Source organism: Equus caballus, chromosome 21 (assembly GCF_041296265.1).
Source record: "Equus caballus isolate H_3958 breed thoroughbred chromosome 21, TB-T2T, whole genome shotgun sequence".
NCBI lineage: Eukaryota > Metazoa > Chordata > Mammalia > Perissodactyla > Equidae > Equus > Equus caballus.
This window is the reverse complement of record NC_091704.1, coordinates 27,787,299-27,810,488: the sequence shown is the minus strand read 5'-3', so window position 1 is coordinate 27,810,488 and position 23,190 is coordinate 27,787,299. Positions and strand designations below refer to the sequence as shown.

General features: G+C 39.4%; 1 protein-coding gene across 19 annotated transcripts in view; it reads right to left on the bottom strand.

The window, feature by feature from the left end:
• The window catches only part of PDE4D (phosphodiesterase 4D), a 1,371,041-nt gene that overhangs the window by 905,392 nt on the left and 442,459 nt on the right, over window positions 1–23,190 (bottom strand).

The window sequence follows — 23,190 nt, the reverse complement described above, 5'->3', positions numbered from 1 at the left end:
ATTCCTGCCTTGTAGTATTTCATTTGCGTGGGGGACGAGAAAATGGACAATGTAAATAAGTGAACTATATAGAATGTTAGATGTATCAAGTGTTCAGGAGAAAAATAAAAGAGGGAAAGTAGAAAATCTGGAGGTGCGAATGAGGGATAATTTTAGATAAGGATCCATGGAAGGCCTCTGAGAAAGTAATATTTGCAAAAACAACTAAAGGAAATAAGATTAATGTCCTACTCCCTAAGGATATAACTGGAGGGAATTCACTTTCCTTCTTTTCCTGAAAATTTGAGTTATTCAATTCCATCTCTAATGTACTGTTGCACATTTCCTCAAAGATGCTGGCAAGTTAAACTTGTATTTGTCTTTTCATTTGTGAAATAGGCACGATAATAGTGCCCATGTCATGCAGTTATGAAGATTCAATCAGACAAAGCATGTAAAGAGTTTACAACAATGCCTGGGACATGATAAGCATGATGTATTCTTTTACATGTTTTCATATGTAAATAAATTCATAGAGAAGCGACAAATTAGGGATTAATGCCAATATACCAGGGGCATTTTGTTAGGCAAACAGGATTTTTTCCAGCACATTATCTTCTCCCGGGGTAAGAGCACTCAAACGCGAACACACTAAGAAAGCTGAACACAGCCTGCTGGGGAGGAAGTGATGCTGTTCATGATGTCTGTTTACCCCGCACACTTCTTCGTGCCTCATTTTGGTCACATGCTTTGTGTTGGAAAATCTTATTGCAAGGATCACTCCATTCTTTGTGCGTTTTGCTATTGTCTCTGTAGCATTAATTATAGAGTAAGTTTAGTAATGACATCTAAAAGTTTTCTATGCCATTCCATTCATACCAAGTGGGGGTTTAAGGGATTTCTTCACCTATTTTAAGTTCGCTTCTTCTTTCCCATGTTTATTCTACCCTTTCTAATCCTAATATATTATTCTTGGGGAAAAGTATTTGATTTCCATGTATCCAATTTTAATATGTGGCACGAATAAGTTAAGGGATTTCTTCTAGACATTATTGGAAAGGTTGCAGATGATCACAACACTGTACTTGTTTAATGTCCTATTTCAGAATTATACATAAAGTGAATCACTGCATTTTTACACAATTGCAACAAGTAAGTAAGAAGGAATCATGGACAAATTATTACAGTTCTGCATCTTTCCTCTGAGGGTCCAGAGACAGAGCTGGGAGAATTGAGGGAGATATCAGGTTTAACGTTTCAAATTCCACGCTTCTAAGTTGGTTCAACATTAGATAAATCTCATCGTCTTCTACATAAATACAGATGCAACCACCAACAACTCAAAATCACAAGATCCTAAACTGACAGATAATTTTATTAGTTATAATTAAATGCTAATAAATGATTGGAACTGGAAATACAAATAATTGGGGAGTCATTAAAGCCCCTAACTCAGACTATTCTTTTTTTCACTTCTAAAACTTTATTTACTCAAAGGTGGATTTGATGTGACAAAAAGTTGCCATTTGGTGCAAGGTACATAATTTTCTCATTTGGCATCAAGCATTTATAAAGATATGATGAAATTTGCATTCTTTTGAAATAATATGATACAGACTAAAATGTTTGTCTGCAATATAATTTAGCTAACCAATGTGCAATTTTGAGATGTTTAGTTTTAAATTATTTTTATTTTATTCAATTTTATACAGTAATGATTTCTGAAGCGTTCATAGTAAATGTAATAAAACACATAATAAACATAGTACAACATTCAATTATTAGAGTTATCTAAAATAAATTCAAACTAAAACCTCTTAATACCATCTCAGTTACATAAACAACAGCAAAAATTGTGCTCTGTACAACACAAGGCCATGAATGTGAGGTGGATGCTTCCAGCTGAACTGTGTCATTTCACAGGAGACTTTTACCTCCACTGGCGCTGTGGTTCAGGAGCAAGCACCGTGCTAATGAAGACAAGATTATAATCCTGATCCTGACCACCCTTGTCAGCTTCACTGAGAGGAACAGATCTGCCAACCCAAAAGATGCCACCTTTTATAGGGAATGTCAAACAAAAGAGGGTGGCAGCTCCCCCTCCCTGCCAGCACTAGGGGGTGAGACTCCAGGAAACGCTTGTTCCGCTGACTAGTGGGTCAGCGACCTATGCTTGGACTCCTCTTTTGATATCCATGTGGCGTGAGAGGAGAAAACAAGGCACAAGATTCACCCATGAGCTGTAGTTTGCTGACACCCATCCCAGACTGTTTCTAAATGAGGACAAATCATGCATGGAGAAAACAGAGAGCCCTGTTTATAAATGGGATGTTATTCATGAGGGCTGGGGAAAGGGAAGCAACCTCTGAAAAGATTTGTGACAATGTTTACTTTTATACGTTTTTAAATTTTATGTCAAAGAGACTATATTATATAAAGGTTTTATTTGGCCTTTTCTTTTCTGCTCATATGATCTAGACATTCTAAACAGCAGGCTATGCATAGGTTCCTGACTCATACATCAGTAGAACACACCCTTTCTGCTTTTGTACCACGTGGCAGAGTTAGGTATTTGTGACGGAGATTGGCCCCAAAAAACTGAAAATATTTACTATCAGCCTTGTTACAGAAAAAGCTTGCTGACTCCTGCTCTAGGACATAAAGCAGCATCAGAACAGAGTGTAGACACCTTGTTTTGTTACTGATGACTAGATCATCAAAAATATTAATTACAGAATTTCCTTCAAAGTTGTCACTCTAGTTAGCAGTTATAATCTACTCAAACCCAGGGTCCCAAAATGAAAATGAGTAGTTGAGAAACAAAGGCTCTAATAGATGTCAAAAACTCAACCTACACATTTAGATGATATTGATCTTCAGGCTACTGATGCTTGGAGCCACCAACAGAGTTGTCCCTTTGACAATGGTGCACGAAGGTAGGACTAATATAAATTTGACTGTAGGGTAGAAATACCTGCTATGATTCTCAGAAAACCTATAAAAATAGATAATATTATATAAAAATAAATCACATTTAAAAATACTCCCCTATCAATGCCAAAGATGAATTCATAATCAAAATCCTTAAAGGAAACTAATCGGATTTTTGTAATGGGTTTAATGGTAAGAAAAGAAACTACTCTCCCCAGTAAGAATTGCATGAAAGTGCACTTACGTCTCTTTTTAAAAAAAGTATTTCTTTAAAATGCCACTCTAAATTTCTCCTTTTAATCAAGAAACCCTACTTTTCCTAAACATCACTTTAAATGATTCTATTTTACTCTATTCAGAATATTTGAATGAACAACAAAAGTACAAAGTGACTTTATAAGATAGCACAAGCTTTCAGCCTGCAATAATAATCAGCATGAGGAAGGGGAAGACGTTCAGAAGGATTCAGAAAAATCTTGACTTCTGCAGCTGAGACTCAGACAGCAGCAGTGGTAATTTCAATTTCCCTCTGGATGAGAACACGTCCAAGCAAGAAGATTGCTGTAGCCAAAGAATGGACTATTCTGCAGTTGGAACAAAAGATAGTAGAGGCAGCATTGCTTTTTTGAGCCAAATGGGTACTACAAACGTCACAGACAGTTTTACAGCCTGATAGTGTCTGCATGGGAGGTCCCTCCTTAGGAAAACATCACCTTCCCAAGCAGACAACGACTAGATCATTGATATAATTGAAACAACAATGAGAATCCCGTGAAAAATTTTAAAAGTCCCAATGAATGTCAGGAGCTAATTATCTGCTCCATCTCTGTTCTAACCAGAAGTCTTTTTCTAACTGCAGGTCAAGATATGCCCACACACTCAGACCAATTTCTCCTTTTGGCTGCAATAATGTTTGCAGTCTCTGACCTCAACAGTTTTACAAACTATCAAATTTCTCTCTTGCCTCTGGGACCTGTAACTATTTGCCTAAACATGCTGCCTGTGTTCTGACTCTCGATTTCCTGGATTCCTTGCCTAAGTCCCGGATTTCTATCTGACTCCCTAAGCTTCTATATCTGGTTTGGATCTGTAAGAATTTCCTGACCCTGCCTTTTTTTGACCACAGGGAATCCTGACTTATTGTCTGGTTCCAATATTCATCATCACTGTGTATTCCCATGCCACTTTGAGCCCTAGTCTGCAACTCTCATGTCTACGAAGGCCAACGGCTTTTGGACAAGAACTAATCTCTTATATCCACCTGCCCTTCCAAGTTTTTACCTTTAATCACCTTGACTTACATAAGCCCTTGTTTCTGATTACAACCTGCCCCTGATATGGTGAAACCACAGTTGGTCCATTCAACACCTGACTGATGGTCAGCCAAATACACCACTAAAATGTGCTAACCATTGTTGAGAACCACTGTGGGGACTTTGTGTATGTATACAATTCTCACAAAAATCTAGGAATATACCCATTTTTATCATGTTTTCCATTTTATAGAGCAAACAAGAAGCAGCCCAAAAGTACAGCAATTTTCCCTAAGCCATACCACTAATAAAATGTAGAAAAAGATGACAAAGCCATTTCTATCTGGCAATAAAATAATTCTCTGTGGAACACTGTTAGATGGGTGTCCCTCAATAAATGCTACCTCTTGTTATTCCTACTCTTATGTAGTCCCTCCCATGCTGGTTCAGGCTTAGTCATATGACTTGTTTTAGCCAAAGGGACATCAGCAAACATGGTGCAGACAAAGACTTGATATGTGCTTGCACATTGGGAAGGACTTGTGCTTTTAAGACATCTGTTCTTGGAGCCAGCCACCATATAAAAAATCTGACCAGTCTGAGTCTGCCATGCTATAGGAAGCTTATTACAGTAGAAGCCACGTAGAAGAGCTCAGAGGTACTGGGGATGTGAGGGAAGCTTTCTGGAGCTTCCAGCCCAGACCAGCTACTGATCACATGCAGCCAAGTGAGTGACCTAATCAATACCATGTGGAACAGAAGGCTTACTCAGGTAGATTCTGCCCATGAGAAATAATAAATTATTGTTTTAAGACACAAAGTCCAATCCAAGACTTATGGGCTTAGAAAATAAAATTACTTCTCATTCTTAGCTCCTTCGGATGGCAAAAAGTTCTCAGAATAAGAAATGGCCTCTGATCAAATTCAGAGGGTGGCTAGTAAAATGTGGCCTCAGACTAAACATCAAATCAATGATGTAGCAGTAAGATATCTCCTAAAACCCTTGTAAGATGCACTCAGCTAGAAGACAAGGCCTTGTAACAATCTAAGGATGTGGCTCCATAGCGTCTTGACTCTCAGCCTAAAGAGAAAGGTGCCTTTTTGTGTGTGTGTGTGTAAGGAATGTCAGCCCTGAACTAACATCTGTTGACAGTCTTCCTTCTTTTGCTTGAGGAAGATTGCCACCAAGCCAACATTCATACCAATCCTCCTCCATTTTATGTGGGATGCTGCTACAGTGTGGCTTGACAATCAGTGCCAGGTCCACACCTGGGATCCAAATCCATGAACCCCAGGCTGCCAGAGTGGAGTGTGAGAACCTAAACTCCATGTCACCACGCCATCCTGAAAAGTGTTTATCTTAAACAGATTTGTGGGAGAAGCTTTTGCCTAATGAAATGGACTATAATTGGATACATGGGAAAACCACAAAGTTTTTAAAGGAAGTCTACCATCTCAGACTAAAAGAGACAGAAGCCAGACAAAATGAAAAGAGGCCTGCAAATTTTTCCTGGCATAAAAAAGGGCTGGGACAGCTACTCAGCTACAAACATGGCCCATTTCTTACAGAAAAAGAAGGATTACTTAGAGGACATAGCCAAGAGTCATCGAAAACAATGGAATAAAAAACCACATCCAGAGAACTGGGCCTTTTTCAAGAAGAATACCTTGTCCCTAGATTTGAAGGAATTGCTAAGATGTTCCCAGTTGGATTGCTAGGGATATAATAATCCCTTTCTCATCATTGTATGTTGGGAGGGAGGGAACGAACAGAGATTATATCAATCTCTTGAGAGATCAAGTCTCTGGATCAAGAGAAGCTATACCTGAAGAGCCTCAACTTCAAATGTACCTGATTTAGATGATAAGATCCTGGGCCTAAAACCTGAGAACTAATGCTATAAAGTGATGAGACTATCAGGGAAGGGACGTGAATTGCTGTGGCCAGAAGGAAGACTGTGATGGTGGTCACCAACTATTCCTCTCTTCCCTGTCCACATATGCTGCTCCTCACACCATGAATTAGATTCTATTTTTTTTCCCCTTGCCTGTGAGCTAGACCTGTGACTTGCTTTAATCAATACAATGCAACAGAAATGACGTCTTGGGACTTCTGAGCCCAGGCCTAGAAGATTCTACTTCCTCTCTGGGAAGCCGGCTGTCATGCTGTGAAGAAATTGGGGTGAACCACTAAATGATGAGAAACCACATGCAGAGTTTGATGGTTAAATTTACATGTCAACCTAGCTAGGTCACAGTACCCAGATATTGGCCAAACACATCTGGATGTTGCATTGAAGGTATTTGTTTAGATGAGGTAACTTTTAATTAGTAAACTTTGAACAAAATGTATTAGCCTCCATAATTCGGTGGGACTCACCCAGTCAGTTGAAGGACTTAAGAATAAGACTGATATCCCCCAAGGAAGAGGGAATTTTGCCAGCAGACTGCCTTCAGCATTGAGTTGTAATATCAACTCCTCCCCAGGTCTCCTCCAGTCTGCCAGCATACCCTGCAGGTTTTGGACTTGCCATCCTTCGCAATCACTTGAACCAAATCCTTAAAATCAATCCGTGTGTGTGTCTGTGTGTGTGGACACACCTTGTTGATTCTCTTTCTCTGGAGAACCCTGACTAGGACAGAGAGAAAAAGAGAGACCATACGGAGAAGCCATGAAGCAGCATACACGTGAACAAAGTCTTGTTGGATCTTCCAGCCCAGCTCAGCCACCCACTGGATGCAGCCAAGTTGATATTGCATTAAATAGAATAATCAGCCAACCAATCCTTGCCCAAATATCTGATCCAACAAACTGTAAGAAAAAAATAAATTATTGTTTTAAACCACTAAGTTTTGGGTTCATTATACAGCATTAGGTAAGTAAAACATCTTCTTTTCTTCCAGCCAGTCTCTCTCCCATCCTAGGCATGAGCTTAATCTTAAGCATTTTAGCTCTGAGGGCAGGCTAAGGTCATCCTGTAACTGGGAATTTGTCAGTCTCCAATCAGTGAAGCCCAATATCATTCAAACCAATTATTTGAGGTCATGTTTGCCTCTATATAATGACCATTGGGGGATTTTTTAATAGCTAAACCAGCTATGTGATCATCTTAAAGCTTCAGCCTTCATTTAAAGTTCTATTTATAAAAATAGGAAAGGGGACTAAACCCAAAGGTACTCTAAGGGGAAAAGGAAGATCAGCCCTCTTACACAAAACCCCATCAGCCTCTAGAGTCTCTAAATCACAATAAATTCCGGAATGGAGTCATTGGAATGCAAGAAGGGCTGCTGCAGGTGTCACCAAGTCACTCGATGACATGCAACAAGAATAATTGGACACAGCTTTACAGCCCAAGAGAACAGTATTAGTGAATGGGCACATCCACAGAAGCCTTTGAGAATCCAAGAATAATGAGGTCAATTAAATCCTGCCTATCTCTGTTCTCAGAAAATGTCATGCTGTAGCTACCCTGAGACAGGCTCAGGGCACAGGCAGCGCTTTAACATGTGGCAAACAACAAGAGTGGATGCCGAGTGCTGTGCAAAGCTGCTCAGAATAAAAATTCACTGTAATTTTGAGCATGTGATCCATCTGTCAATGCAGAAAAATAACACATTTGACAGTATGTTTATTTATGTAAAAAGTGCAAATTTTATAACCTCATTAGCATACGGAATGAAAAGCTGAAGTCAAATTTCCCATCAGTTTTGTGGGGCTCTGTGTTAGGTGCAAAAGTACCAAATACACCAAGCATATTTGTGATGAACCCTTCTGTAGGTCTAGATGCTGCCCTTCCCCCTCTCCCCACCCACCTCCCCCCCCCCAAAGAAAACAAGAGCAGACTCAGTCTTTGATGTGGCCTGGTGGTGGACCATTTCAAGTTCATTGCCAAGAAGCATGTATTAGTGGAGAATATTGAATATTTTTGTATAATTAATTGGACCAAACATCTCTCCCCTTTACCTCTGGAGCTGTATTAATGGCTGCTGTCTTCCAGCTGTGGTTTTGTCGAGGATTTCGGTTTAGATATCTAAAGCCGCAATAGAATAGCTTGAAAAGTCATTATGGGACTGTTTCTGGCAGCTTCATTCTCCCTAAAAAGAGCTCCTTTTCCCAAACTGACTTAACTTAGAAGAGGTCATAAAGAGTTTCTCCAGACAGACTCCTCTGTCATGCCTACCCTCTGCTAGGTTTCCTCTAAACTTTTGAATAACAATAAAGCTACCGTGTTTATTGAATTCCTCTAGCATGAAAAATATTGCAGTAGGAGAAATGAGAAATTAATTGAAGATATGGAGAGTGCCTAGACTCAAGAATTTTACAGCCTTTTAGAAAAGGTCTTAAAATGCCTTCTTTTAACCACAATCAACTAAAGAATGTGCAAGCCAATTATGGCTGCAACTTTGCGCCATTCTTACATCTTTCTATGAAAGACAGAGATAGCAATTGTAGCTCCTGAGAGCGTCTCAGGTCTCTCTTTAAGAAGTCACAGTTGCTTGTTACAGCCCAGCATCTTACTTCTCCTTCGCATAGGGCCACAAAGCTGACAGCATCCACCACAAACACATTCCTTTGCCTGTGCTGGCCCCTCATTGCTATTTGGTAATTACTGATTTCTGCCTTGGGTGGCTCCCTATCACATATCCCATAGTGATTATCCCAATTCATTCTATTCTCCTGAGGTACCTCTTTCGTTTCCTTGGTCCTCTAACAGTAAGGTATTTCCTTCCGTACCGAGTCAAAAGCATTACATTGTCACATCCTCTCTCTTCTCTATTTCAAAAACACTAAGTCCTTGTGCATTCTCACCTTGATCCTCCTTCTAAAGCTGATTCCTCAGCACACACGTATTCTCATTCCTACCTATGACCAGCTCAGAGACATTGATGTTCCATGGAATGTTCCTTTCTCTCTAGCACAGACAGTATGATAGAGTGGATAAGAGAGGCCAATGGAGCTAAACCTTCTGGGTTTAAATCCTAACCCAGCACCTCTGTGTATCACCTTGGGCAAGTTATGTAACCTTGCCATGACTTTGTCTCCTCATCCAAAATATGGATAACAACAGAAGTACCTATCTTATAGGTTTGTTATGAAGATTAAATTAGTTAAAGCATTTAGAGCACTGCCTGGTACATAGTAAGCACTCAAATATTGTTAGCTATTACCACCTTCAACCCTCCTTAAATTCTCTCTCTGCCTCAGCTGTTTTCTTAACTCCTCCATGTCCTTAAGCATCCGTGCTTTTTGTCTTCATTACTTCAATGCTAATCCACTTTTGAAAGGGTGGTTTATATTTACTGCAGAACTTGCTGATCTCTTCCTGACTCATTCACTTCTGGTAATTTCAGCTGCAGCCCCCACGCCAATAATTTCTCAGACTTCAGCTCCAAAGCCCTGTCTCTGTTCTTATCTTTTTTAATTTTCCCATCACTTTAAACATGCTTCCTGCCTCACCTGGATCACTCGGGATGCTCCTGATTTTCCTCTTCCCTTCAGACTTCTTCTTCTGATTCTCTGGGTCCTTTCCCTCCCTCCACTTCTCAATCAAGGTGTCCCCTGAGGTTTGGCTGCACTCTCTCTGCATCTCTGCTTCTCATGCTGGGATGCACTGCAAGTCTGTGCAGCGTGCAAAAGCACAGCTCCAGTCTCGGGAAGAACAAGGTATATTTGAACATCTTGGAGAGTAATTGTATTAGCATATTTGGCCAAAGCGCCCTTGGACACAAGTAGAATCCTGCTATTCCAGGTCAACAACTTTTATTTTTTTGACTCCCTAAGTAGAAAATATTCACATGTAGTGAGTGATCGGAAAGTTTGGTACTTTAGACTTGTTGGAGAACCAAGTGTCACTCTCATTATACGCAAACCACAGTGAACTTAGGCACTAGTGTGAGCACAGACGGCACTGATAAATCCTGCCTGTGGGACTGACGAGTGTTTCTCTGGAAGAGGATCTGATGGTTTGAAAAAACGAGCTTCTTTTTTTTTTTAAACAAACCAGTGTGCTTTCTTAATTTCATTTTAGATTGAACACACACACAGACACACACACACACACACAACCATTGGCTCCTACAAATTGGTTAAACTTCCTACCACAAATGTACTTGACAAATGTCTTATTTACAGACGTGAAACTATGTTTAGTTACATTTCCTGTTTAAGTCGGTCTGAAACAGCAACAAATCTAGAGATTCTGACTTTAGAGAACTAAGTGTCGCTCTCTAATTAGTGTTTCAAAAATGTACTTATTTTAAATTACAGTTTCAATTGGAAATATTGAGAGGTGTTCACAAACAGTAATATTTGGAGTAAAAGCTTCTAAGTGGTGAAAATGCAAAAGATGACAAGGGAAATGCAGGACAATCTTGAAGCAGAGGGTATATCATAGGGAGTTTGGTGGCTTAAAACATCATAGCACAGTCCCCAACCAGAACTAGGGATCTCCAAGTGGGCACCGCTGTTGGCCACAAATTTGCAAGGTGTGTTTTGGTGTTCATTTAAAATATAGGGTTTTAATCACTGTGGAGATGCGCGTAAGCCTGACTTGTCCATTGAATGGAAAAATCCTGAGAAATAGCTCCATGAAAGCATCTCATTGAATATATAATATCTAAACCAATTTTGAAAACAGTTTGAAAGTTAAAAAACCAAGAGAGAAAAATCTTGGCTGTGAGTAATGCTTCAAAAGCACAATCAAACAAGCAGAGAAAAAATTGCTTGAAGCATCATCAAGGTTAGTTTCAGAATCCTCGTGGGAGGTAGAACTCCGGAGACAAGAGCAGTTTGGTGGAGCCCTGAGGGGCCGGGTAGGCTGAATCTGTTTTGATTCAAAAAGAGGCAATCAAGACGACAGAGTGTATTTCACCAAGGCAAGGCATCATCGAATAACCAAGAATCTGAAGATAAATTGGATTTTTACCTAATATTAAGATGAAAATACAGCAATGAATGATATAACCACTGTATTACTCATCTACACTTATGACGTAGTCTGGTGAAGAAACTTTCAACAAGACATAGCATTTTAGTTAGCATGATATTAACTGGGAAAAAATGGGCTGAAATCTATGTTAAGCAAACCTTTGGAGGCACTATTATGCGTCAGACATTATGCTTCTGACTACCCCAGCAACCAAAGATTTTATTCATTCATCCAAAAATAGTTTTGGGTTCCTACTGTGCCAACCACTATGCTAGAACGTGGGGATTCAACTCTGAACAAAGGAGACATTGTCTTATCCTTATGATGTTTACATTTACCAAGAGACAGTTTCAAAGGGTTTTTTTCCCCCTTGATTTTTTTCATGTGTTCAACAATTTAGTAAAACTGGATAACTTTGCAAAATACTGTATTTTAACATTCATTATTTTAGATAAAATTGTAATACAGTACGAAGACACTTGGAAAGCTTATACTACCACCTAGATGCATTCTTGCTCAAAAAAAAAATAGTACTCATGGTTAGAGTTTTTGAATTCAGCCATAAATTAGTTTATTTCCGTGGGAATAACAAAGACATCGTGATAAAGCAAACAAAAGACCTAAATATTATGTGTTAATTTATTGTTCACACTTATAGCAAATTGGGGTCACATGAGATTGTTTAAATATTTAGCGGATTTTCCCCCTAAAATCTGAACACCCTTATTCAGCTATTGCAAAGTAAAATTGTGACGATGGTTTTTACAGAGTGTGACAAATTGCAACATGGGATAGAAGTTTGAGAGTTGAATAGAGATATCAAAATGTGAATAATTTGAGTCTCAGTTCATTTACATGTGAAAAAAATTATAGCATTAGTCACAAAATAAAGATCACTATTCACATTTATTCATTGAAAATGTCCTTTCTGAATATTTCCAGAGGAGTGTAAAAAGATTAGCCAGTGGATCAGAGACTCTTTTTGTCCACTCCTAGACAAGTAGACAAACGAGCCAATAACTCTGCATGTAGATGAACTCATTGAAATTTTTGGCAAGAGCAGCCTGACAACATGGCATTTCCTTCCATTTGTGATTCTGGCTTTCTTCTCACTTGGGGCTGCCCATATACAGTTTATAATGTCTTTAAAAATTATTTTCTGAGTACCCACATGTATTTGTGAATTTGTTTCCTAAGAATAAGGGAACATCAAGACAGAGAAGAAAAATTATAAACATGCTGAACCCAATGTATATGATTAGCTGTCTTCAATTCAGTCCAGTTGTACATGAATGTGTAGCAGTCTCGTTCTTTAACATGTGAATATCCAAATATCCCAGCACAATTTATTGAAAAGATTGTCTTTCTCCCATTGAGTATTCTTGGCCCCCTTGACAAATATTAATTGACTGTATATGCCTGGGTTTATTTCTGGGCTCTTCATTTTGTTCCACTGGTCTACTTTTCTGTTTTTATGCAGCACCATACTGCTTTGACGACTATAGCTTTATAGCATAGCTGGAAATCACTAAGTGTGATGCCTCCTACTTTGTGCTTCTTTCTCAGGATTTCTTTGGCTATTCGGGGTCTTTTGTGATTCCATATAAACTTTAGAAGTGTTTTTTTCTAGTCTGTAAAATATGTCATTGGAATCTTGATAGGGATTGCATTGAATCTATAGATGGCTATTGGTAGTATTGACATTTTAACACTATTAATTCTTCCAGTCCCAGAACCAAGTATATCTTTTCATTTATTTGTGTTTTCTTTGATTTCTTTCATCCATGTCTTATAGTTTTCAGAGAAGAGATATTTCACCTCTTTTGTTAAGTTTATTCCTATGTGTTTCACTGTTTTTGATGCTATTGTAAATGGGACTGATTTCTTATTTAATTTTCAGAAAATTCAATGTTAGTGTATAGAAACACTACTGATTTATATACGTTAATTTTGTATCCTGCAATATTATGTAATTTGTTGATTAGATCTAACAGCTTTTTGGTTGAGTCTTTAGGATTTTATCTGTATAAAATCATGTCCTCTGCAAATAGAGGCAATTTTACTTTTTCCTTTCCAATTCTGATAACCTTCATTTCTTTTTCTTGCCTGATTGCTCTAGCTAGGACTTCTAGTACTATGCTGAATAGGAGTGATGAGAGCAGGCACCCTTGTCTTGTTCCTGATCTTAGAGGAAAAGCTTTCAATCTCTCACCATTGAGTATGATGTTAACTGTGGGCTTGTCATATATGGCCTTTATTATGATGAGATATGTTCCTTTTATGTCTAATTTGTTAAGAATTTTTATCGTGAATGGATGTTGAATTTTGTCAGATGCTTTTTCTGTGTCTATTGAGATGATCATATGATTCTTTTCTTTCATTCTATTAATGTGACATATCATGTTGATTGAACCATCAAACCATCATTATGTATGTTGAACCATCCTTGTATCCTAGGGATAAATCCAACTTAATCATGGTGAATGATCCTTTTAATGTGCTGCTGAATTTGCTTTGCTGGTGTTTTATTGAGAATTTTTGCATCTATATTCACCCAGGGATATTGGCCTGTACTTTCCTTTTCTAGTAACATCCTTTTATGATTTTGGTATCCGATTTCGGCCTCATAAAATGAGTTTGGGAGTGTTTCCTCCTCTTCAAATTTTTGGAAGAGTTTGAAAAGGATTGATGTTAATTCTCCTTTAAAAGTTTGGTAAAATTCACCAGTGAAGCCATCTGGTCCTGGGCTTTTCTTTGTTGGGAGATTTTTGATTACCGAATCAATCTCCTTACTATTAATTGGTTTATTCAGATTTTCTACCTTTCATGATTCAGTCTTGATAAGTTATATGATTCTAAAAATTTTTCCATTTCTTCTAGATTGTCCAGTTTGTTGACATATAGTTGTTCATCATAGCCTCTTATAATCTTTTGAGTTTCTATGGTATCCATTATAATATCTCCTTTTTCATTTATAATTTTGTTGATTTGAGTCCTTTTTCTTTTTTCCTTGGTTAATCTAACTAAGGATTTCTCAATTTTTTCTTTTCAAAAAAACCAACACTTGGTTTGGTTAATCTTTTCTACTGTTTTTCTGTTCTCTATTGCATTCATTTTTTCTCTAATCTTCATTATTTCCTTTCTTGTGCTAACTTTGGGCTCAGTTTTTTTCTTCTTTTTATTGTTCTTCAAGGCATAGAGTTAGGTTGTTTATTTGAGACCTTTCTTGCTTCATAATGTAGGTGTTTATTGCTATGAACTTCCCTCTTAGAACTTCTTTTGCTGCATCCCACAAGTTCTGATATGGTGTGTTTCCATTTTTGTTTGTTTCAAGAAACTTTTTAATTTCCCCTTTAATTTCTTCTTTGATTCATTGTTCAGGAGAATGTTGTTTAATTTCCACATGCTCGTCATTTTCCAGTCTTCTTCTTGTTATTGATTTCTAGTTTCATTATGTTGTGGTCAGAGAAGATCTTTGGTATGATTTCAATCTTCTAAAATTCGTTAAGACTTGTTTTGTGGCCTAATATATGGTCTATCCTAGAAAATGTTCCATGTGCGGTAGAGAAGAATATGCATTCTGCTGCTGTTGGCTAGAATTTTCTGTACATGTCTGTTAAGTCCATTTGATCTATAGTGTTGTTCAAATTCTCTGTGTCCTTAATGATTCTCTGTCTGGATGATCTATCCATTGTTGAGAGTGGGGTATTAAAGTTCCCAAGTATTATTGTGTTACTGTTTATTTCTCCTTTTAGCTCTGTTAATTTTCGCCTTATATATTTAGGTGCTCTGATGTTGAATACATCAATAATTACAATTGCTACATATTCTTGATGTATTGATCCCTTTATCATCACACAATGACCCTCTTTGTCCCTTTTTACCATTTTTTAGTTTAAAGTCTATTTTGCCTGACATAAGTACAGCTACTTTTGATCTTTTTTGGTTACCATTTGCCTAAAATGTCCTTTTCCATCCCTTCACACTCAGTCTATGTGTGTCTTTAAGGTTAAAATGAGTCCCTTGTGGGCAGCATATTGTTGGATCATGTTTTTTAAATCCGTTCAGCCATTTTATCTTTTAATTGGAGAATTAAATCTGTTTATATTTAAAGTAATTATTGATAGGTAGGAGCTTACTATTGTCATTATATTAGTTATCTTCTGGTTGTCTTGTAGATTTGTTGTTCCTTGTTTGTATCCTGCTGTCTTTTTTTGTGTGTTTTGATGTCGTTTGATATCAATATGCTTTGAGTTCTTTATCATGTTCTTTTGTGTATTTACTGCATGATTTTCCCTTGTGATTACTTTGAGGCTTGCATAAAATTTCTTAAACTTATAACACCCCATTTAAAACTGATAACAGCTTAACTTCAATAGAATTTGTAAACTTTACACTTTCTTCTTTTAAAGATTTTATTTTTTTCCTTTTTCTCCCCAAAGCCCCCTGGTACATAGTTGTATATTCTTTGTTGTGGGTCCTCCTAGTTGTGGCATGTGGGACGCCGCCTCAGCATGGCTTGATGAGCAGTGCCATATCTGCGCCCAGGATTCGAACCAACGCAACACTGGGCCGCCTGCAGCGGAGTGCACGAACTTAACCACTTGACCATGGAGCTGGCCCCTGTACACTTTACACTTTTACTTCTCTCCTCCCTCACATTTTAGGTTGTTGCTGTTATAATTTACATGTTTTTTTATGTTGTGTAACTAATAACAGATTATTGTGGCTATATTCGTTTTAACTTTTAAACTAGAGTTGTAAGTCAGTTATGCACCACTATTACAATATTGCAGAACCTAACTATGACTATATATCTACCATTACCTGTGAGATTTATACCACCTTTTATGTTTTTATTTTGTTAATTAGCATTCTTTTATTTTCACTCAAAGAACTTTCTTTAGCATTTCTTGTAAGGCAAGTCTGGTGGTAATGAACTCCCTCAGTTTTTGTTTGTTCAGGAAAGTCTTTATCCCTCCTTTGTCACTAAAGGACAGCTTCACCAGGCATAGAATTCTTGATTAACAGTTATTTTCTTTCAATATTTTGACTATGTCATCCAATTTTCTCCTGGCTGGAAAACTTTCTGTTGAGAAATCTGCCAATTGTCTTATGGGGGCTCCCTTGTGTGTAATTTTTCTCTTTCATTGCTCTTAAAATTCTTTCTTTGTCTTTGACTTTTGACAATTTAATTATAATATGTCTTAGTGTAGCCCTTCATTGGTTCAACCTATTTGGAGTCTTTTGGGCCTTATTGGATCTGGATGGCCATTTCTCTCGCCAGGTTTGCAAAGTTTTCAGTCGTTATTGCTTTAAATACATTTTCTGTCCCTTTCTCTTTCTTTTCTCCCATAATGCAAATATTGTTTCTTTTCAATGTGTCCCATAATTATTGCAGGCTTTCTTTATTCATTTTCTCTCTTTTTTCCCTTTTGCGTCTCAGACTGGGTAATTCTCAGCGTCCAATCCTCAAGGTTGCTGATTCTTTCTTCTGCATAGTCGTGTCTACTTTTGGAAATTTTTATTGAATTTTTCAGTTCAGTTATCATATTTCTCAAATCTAGGGTTTCTGTCTTTGTTTTTTGATGGTTGCTACTTCGTTGTCAAACTTCTCATTTTGTTCATGCATTGTTTCGCTAATTTTGTTTAGTGATCTGTCTGTGTTTTCTTGTAGTTCAATAAACTTCCTTAACAGGATTATTCTGAATTATTTATCTGACTGTTCATAGATCTCCATTTCTTTAGGGTGAATTATTGGAGCTTTATTAGTTTCCTTTAGTGGTGTCACATTCACCTGATTTTTTGTAATCCTTGATCCCTTCTGTTGGTGTCTATGCATTTGAGTAATCAAGCTCCTCTTCCAGACTTTGGCAGAGACAGTTCTTCACCAGTCAGCTCAGTTTGGGTTTCTGGGTGTGTCTGCTGATACTGTCATTGGGTAGGGGGACTTGCCATTATGGTCAATTTTTGGATGAGGCAACTGTTTGAGCTCTGAAGATGAGGGGGTGGGGGTGGTGTGCCACTGGCTAAGAACAGCTGGATAGAGCTGCTGGCTTGGTTCCCTACTCAAGTGAGGCTGTAGAACAGGATCCACATTTGCCAGGATTCCCTGGTCAGGCTCACTGGATGGTTGAGACTGGGTACTATACTCAGTAGTAGATGGGGCTGTGAATCAGTTTCCCTGCCAGGCACGCAGCAGGACAGGACCCAGGGAGTGTTCAGCTTGCTGGTTGGGGACCTGAATCAGGCCAGAGTGTGCAATGAGTTCCCTGGTCAGGTGAGACCACCAGTTTTGCTCTGCAGACAGGAAGCCATGGGTTGTGCTCTCTGTCCAAGTGCCACTGTACAAAGGGCTGTTGAACAGGCTACGCAGCTTCTAGTATGCTCTGGTTCACTTCCCTGGCTGGACAGGCTAAAGGCTATATTCAGTGGTGAGCAGGGCTACGAATTAGGTTCCCTGCCCAGGTAGAGTGAAAGAAGCTGCTCTAAAGCCAGTAAAGCTTTTTTGTTGTTGTCTTAACACAAGCTGACCTGCATCCCAAATCCTCTGACCAAACAAAGCCACTGGCTCTACTCTGCAACCTGTCAGTTCTGCCTGCCTGCCTCTCAGTTCGAGTGCTGCAGGGCTGCACAGCTTCCAGGAGTTGTTGCCAGCCTTTCTGTTCATATGGGGCCAAAAGACACTCTCCACAGCAGGCGGGTCTATGTCACAGCTCCCTTGCTTGAGCAGGAGTGGGAGGAGCAGCTCCAGGCTACTCTTAATTTCCCCAACAGTCTCTCCAGCTGGGAGGGGCTGGGAGCTGTACTCAGCCTTGGCCGTGAATTAATACCTCTGCCTGTGTGTAGCTTGGGAACAGTCCATGCTTGGTACTGGCTTTGCTCTGGGGGTGATCAGCTCTGCCCTTCTGCCTCTTGGCTCAGGTGCTGCTGGGCTGCACAGCTTCCAGGAGTTGTCCCCAGGCCTTCTGGTCAGATGGGGCCAGAAGACACTCTCTACAGTGGGTCGGGCTGTGCCTGTGCATAGAGAAACTGGGCTCTAGGGCCAGCAAAACTCCTAGTTTGAAGATCCAAACCAGGCAGCTCTGCGCCCCACCGAGTTTCCCGGTCAAGGTATGTCCCTGACTTGGTTCCGCAAATGAGCAAAGCTGCCCTTTGGGATTACTACTTGGTCACTGCAGGTGCAACTCGGTCTGCCAATACCTGTGTGCTGGTTGTTGCAAGCCCCTCTCCACTTCTCTGTCACAGATTCCCAGTGGTTGAGCCCCATGGATTCCCCTGCAGTCCCTGAGGTGCGAGATCAGGGTAGGGGCTCCCATAAAGCAATCGACAATGCTGAGAGGGGCCGGTTGCCCCCCGCCCCCCCAACCGCCCCAGTTTCTCTTTTACCAGTGGAGGAACCAGAGATTCAGAGAGGATGTCTCCAAGCGGTGCTGCGCTGGCCTGAGGGAGGGGCAATGTGATGGACATGGAGCCACTTCTCTGACCCTTCTAAGGTGGTGTGTCTTGGTTTCTGTGGTGCAGGGGGCTGCCTCAGCCTCACCTTCCTTGTCTAGGATTCTCTCCATGGTGTCTTGTTCTTAAATAGTTGTTGATTGTTCTTCTTATGAGAGGGAGCAGTCAGGAACAACTTATGTCACCAACCCGGTGACGTCACTTCCCCCAAACATAATTTTTAAAGGTCTTTCTTGTGGCAAATAGATCTTAAAAGAAATTAGACATTAAAAGAGCTATTTGCTTTCCTCTCTTTTGTCACCACATCAGTTCCCATCATATCTTTCTGTTGTAGAGTAAATCAAAACAAGAGCCAGGAAAACACAGGGGCCAAAAGAATTGGTGCAAGCCTGCAGGCGGCCGAGGAGATTCAGAAGAGCAGCAGAGAGATGCTCAGGGATAATTCTGGGCTTCATTCTCCCTCTAAATCTGTGTTTGAATCGAAATCCAAGTAGATCTCAGTCAGGAACACTGTCTCATGGAAAAAAAATCTGTTTATGTACAATATTTAAGTCTACCTTTTTACCTGCTGCTAAAACACTGTGCTTTTTGCCGAAATTCCACGTTAAAAATTTGTAAGATATCTATGGTAAGAATATTTAACCACTAAAATGCCTATCCAAATTATATCAAATTTGGATCTACAATGAGGATAGATAAAAGCAAATAGTATGTCTTATAATGAGAGAGAGAGAAAAGCTATTTGTCATTCACTACAGGTTAAAATAACAAGAATTATTTAGATCATAGACAAAATGGTCAAAACCTGATGTAATTACATATATAGGAAAGATTATTTAATAGACTATCAGTGAAGTTGAAGCAAATTATAAGTAAGAATAACAAAATCAGCTTTATTTTCTAGCTATTATCTTGAGGAGCTCAAAGGAAGAAGTTTATTATCAGCTGGTTAGTGAGAGACATCATAAATTATCTTTTTAATAGAGCTGTGTAAATAGAAGAATTTGGTAATTTAGGGAAATACAGTAAAATCTCATATAACAAGCTATATTTAAGAAAAATGATGACTCTGATGAAGACAGCAGCCGGTAGAATTAATGACTTCTAGGAGAGAATATAAATCCATTCCCCTTTAGACCAGGGTAAGTTGAGATGTATCTATTTCATCCGATCAACGTGGATAGTCACACGGAATAACTTAAGCTTTTTACTTAGGTAAAACTCACCACATAATTTCTGCTTCTCTATCATGCTCTTATCTGTAGAATTACAATACTATTTTTAACTTCTCTCTGATGAACTCAAAACATTCTATTTTCTGAGCCATTCTATAACTATATATACAAAGACCCATTTGTTCTAAACAGGAGAGGTGCTCATTCCCATGATATGTTACTTTGATGTCACAGAAAAAACACGTTGTGGGCTTTGGAACAGTACAGACCTGTGTTCAAATCCTACCCCTTCTAGGCAAATCGCTACACTTCTCTGAGCTGGTTCCTTTAGCTGTACAGTGTGGGATAATTTACTGGCTAAGACAATAGTGAGAAGCACCGGCCATGGAACTTTCCACAGAGTAGTCATTTAAACAATATTATTTTCCCCCTTTGCTACTTTGTCATGGGTCCTTTTAGGTGAGGATATAAAGCAAAAGATACTGTGTAAGCTTGTGAAACTTTGTGGCTGTTCAGAACTCCTCAAAAAGAAAAACTTCATCCATCTTTGCAATCCATATTGCATGTTTTGAAGAACCGCAGTTATTCTTGCAAAATCTTTTTGTCTTTGCAGGTAGGTCAGCAGAAAACTCAATGTGGCATCATTCTGTAGACAGGTCATGGTTGTCAGCACCAAATAAAACATCTCTGGATCAAGCAGCTGACTCTCCTGAAAGTGCCATTGTGATTAGAAATCATCTCCTGTGTCCAGGTCTGCACACAGTGTCTCTCTCCCAAAATACTGTCAACTGAGTTTATTCCCCCTGAGATCTACATATCATTGGTTGTGTCTCACCTTTCATCGGCGCTGTTTTTGGTAGAGCACTAATTTTTTTGAGAGACTGGAAGCATTTCTTTTCACTGTCAAAATTGTACCTTTGGTTGTATACTGAGAACCAGAACACAAAAATCCCCAGCAATTTACCTCCAGTGTCTGATAGTCACCTCATAAATGATTGCTTCAGGTTTTGAAGAGCTTTGCAGTATGAATTTCAAAGAAAAAACATTCAAACCTCTCTTCAAAAGCCAATGTTGACGATTATACAAGAAGAAAGATGCTTTGGTTATCCAACCACTTTTACAACCCAGGAACTCAAAACATGCTCTCAAAGAGTGAATAAGATGTAAATTGTATTTTCTGCATTTTTTTTACCATAATAAAAAAAGAGTGAATGATACTCGTTAGTTATAAAACCTCACTGTTAAGAGTCAAGAAATTGCCATTAGCCTTAACCATTAACCTCAGTATTAACTAATTTCTTTCACCTGAAAGGCACATGTGCTCTTCATTCTTGTTTTTTTTTTTTTTTTTAAGATTTTATTTTTTACTTTTTCTCCCCAAAGCCCCCCGGTACATAGTTGTGTATTCTTCGTTGTGGGTTCTTCTAGTTGCGGCATGTGGGATGCTGCCTCAGCGTGGTCTGATGAGCAGTGCCATGTCCGCGCCCAGGATTCGAACTAACGAAACACTGGGCCGCCTGCAGCGGAGCGCGCGAACTTAACCACTCGGCCATGGGGCCAGCCCCTTCATTCTTGTTTTTTTAAAGATTGCCACCTGAGCTAATACCTGTTGCCAATCTTCTTTTTTCCCTCGTCTTTTTTTTTCTCCTCTTCCCCAAACCCCCCAGCACACAGTTGTATATTCTAGTTGTAGGTCCTTCTGCTTGTGCCATGTGAGACGCTGCCTCAGCATGGCCTGATAAGCAGTGCCATGTCTGTACCCAGGATCTGAACCAGTGAAACCTGGGGCCACTGAAGCGGAGGACGGGAATTTACCCACTCTGCCATGGGGCTTGCCCCTGCCCTTCATTCTTTTTTGTTTTTTTTTTGAGGAAGATTAGTCCTGAGCTAACATCCACCACCAATCCTCCTCTTTTTGCTGAGGAAGGTTGGCTCTGAGTGAACATCTGTGCCCATCTTTCTCTATTTTATATGTAGGAAGCTGCCACAGCATGGCTTGATAAGTGATGTGTATGTCTGTGCCTGGGATCCCAACCAGCAAACCCCAGGCTGCCAAAGTGGAGCATGCAAAGTTAACCACTACGCCACTGCGCTGGCCCCCTACCCTTCATTCTTGATGCACCCTAAGGACTTAGAGAGTCTGCCCATTAGCATGTTGAAAACTGGTGTGGGCTTTTTGGAGGGGGCATTTTCACAACACTTGGATCACTCAAAGGTTCACGTCAGGTCACAGTCATCAATACAATTTCTAGAATCAGTGTGGTGAAAGTAAAGAATAGAGAAAAATAGAGAAAATAGAGTTTGCTGCCTGTTTTTTTTCTCCCTTAAAAATATTTCTAGGGTGTATATTTCTTGGATGAAATAAAAATATATACTTTTAGCTCAGAGTCCTTTTCATAAGCTGTAGACAAAGGACTACAAGCTTTCAAAAGAGTCTTAGGACTCCTTTATTTACTAGCAGACTATATCTTATAAGTCCTGGTCCTCCTTGTCAGAGGATAAGCAGGGATTTTCTGGGGAGGGAAAACGTGAGAAGGGCAATGATATGGGAGGTGGGGAGGACTGGGGAAGAAGAGCATATATGCAAAAGCAAGAAGCGTGCAAGTAAAGGATAACTTCAGGGAATGGTAAAGAGTTCAACATTGATAGAAATAAGGGTATGGATGAGAAATACATTAGTTTCCCATTGCCTCTATTATTCTCTTACAGTTCTGGAGGTCAGAAGTCCAAAATTAGCCTTACAGAGCGAAAATCAAGATGTCAGCAAGCTTGGTTCCTTCTGGAGATGCCAGGGGAGATTCCATTCTTTTCCTCTCCCAGCTTTTAGAGGCTACCAACATTCCTTGGCTTGTGCCCAGATCACACCAATTTCTACTTCTGTTGTCACATTGCCTTCTTCCATCTCCCATCTTCCTGCCCCTCTCTAATAAGGCCTCTTATGATTACATTTAGGGCCCACCTGGATAATGTAGGATCATCTCTCCATCTCAAGATCCTTAAATTAATCACATCGGCAAAGTCCCTTTTGTGATATAAGGTAATATATTTACAGGTTCCAGGAATTAGAATGTGCATGTGGGTTTCAAGGGCCATTATTCAGCCTACCTCAGGAAGTAATAAAAGTTCTGATAATATCTATTATTACTATGTGTTATTCATTCCGCTAGGTACTTTACATGCATTATACAGCCATAGATCTCTCTCTCTGCAAGATGGGAATGATTAAGGCTGATGTTTAAAATATTTAAAAACTTGTACATCAGGGCACTGAGCAATCAAATTGGATTCCAGACATAGTCATGGATCCCGCACTGCTACATAACCCTTCCTTTGCTGAATCGAGAGAGCGAGAGCATTCTGCGTGGTCCCAAGAAAGCCGTCTTGAAGGCCACACTGTGCATAGGCAAACATACTGATTGAATATCGGCATTGGTAGTAGCTTACTGAGCACTTCCTGTAAGAGGCAGG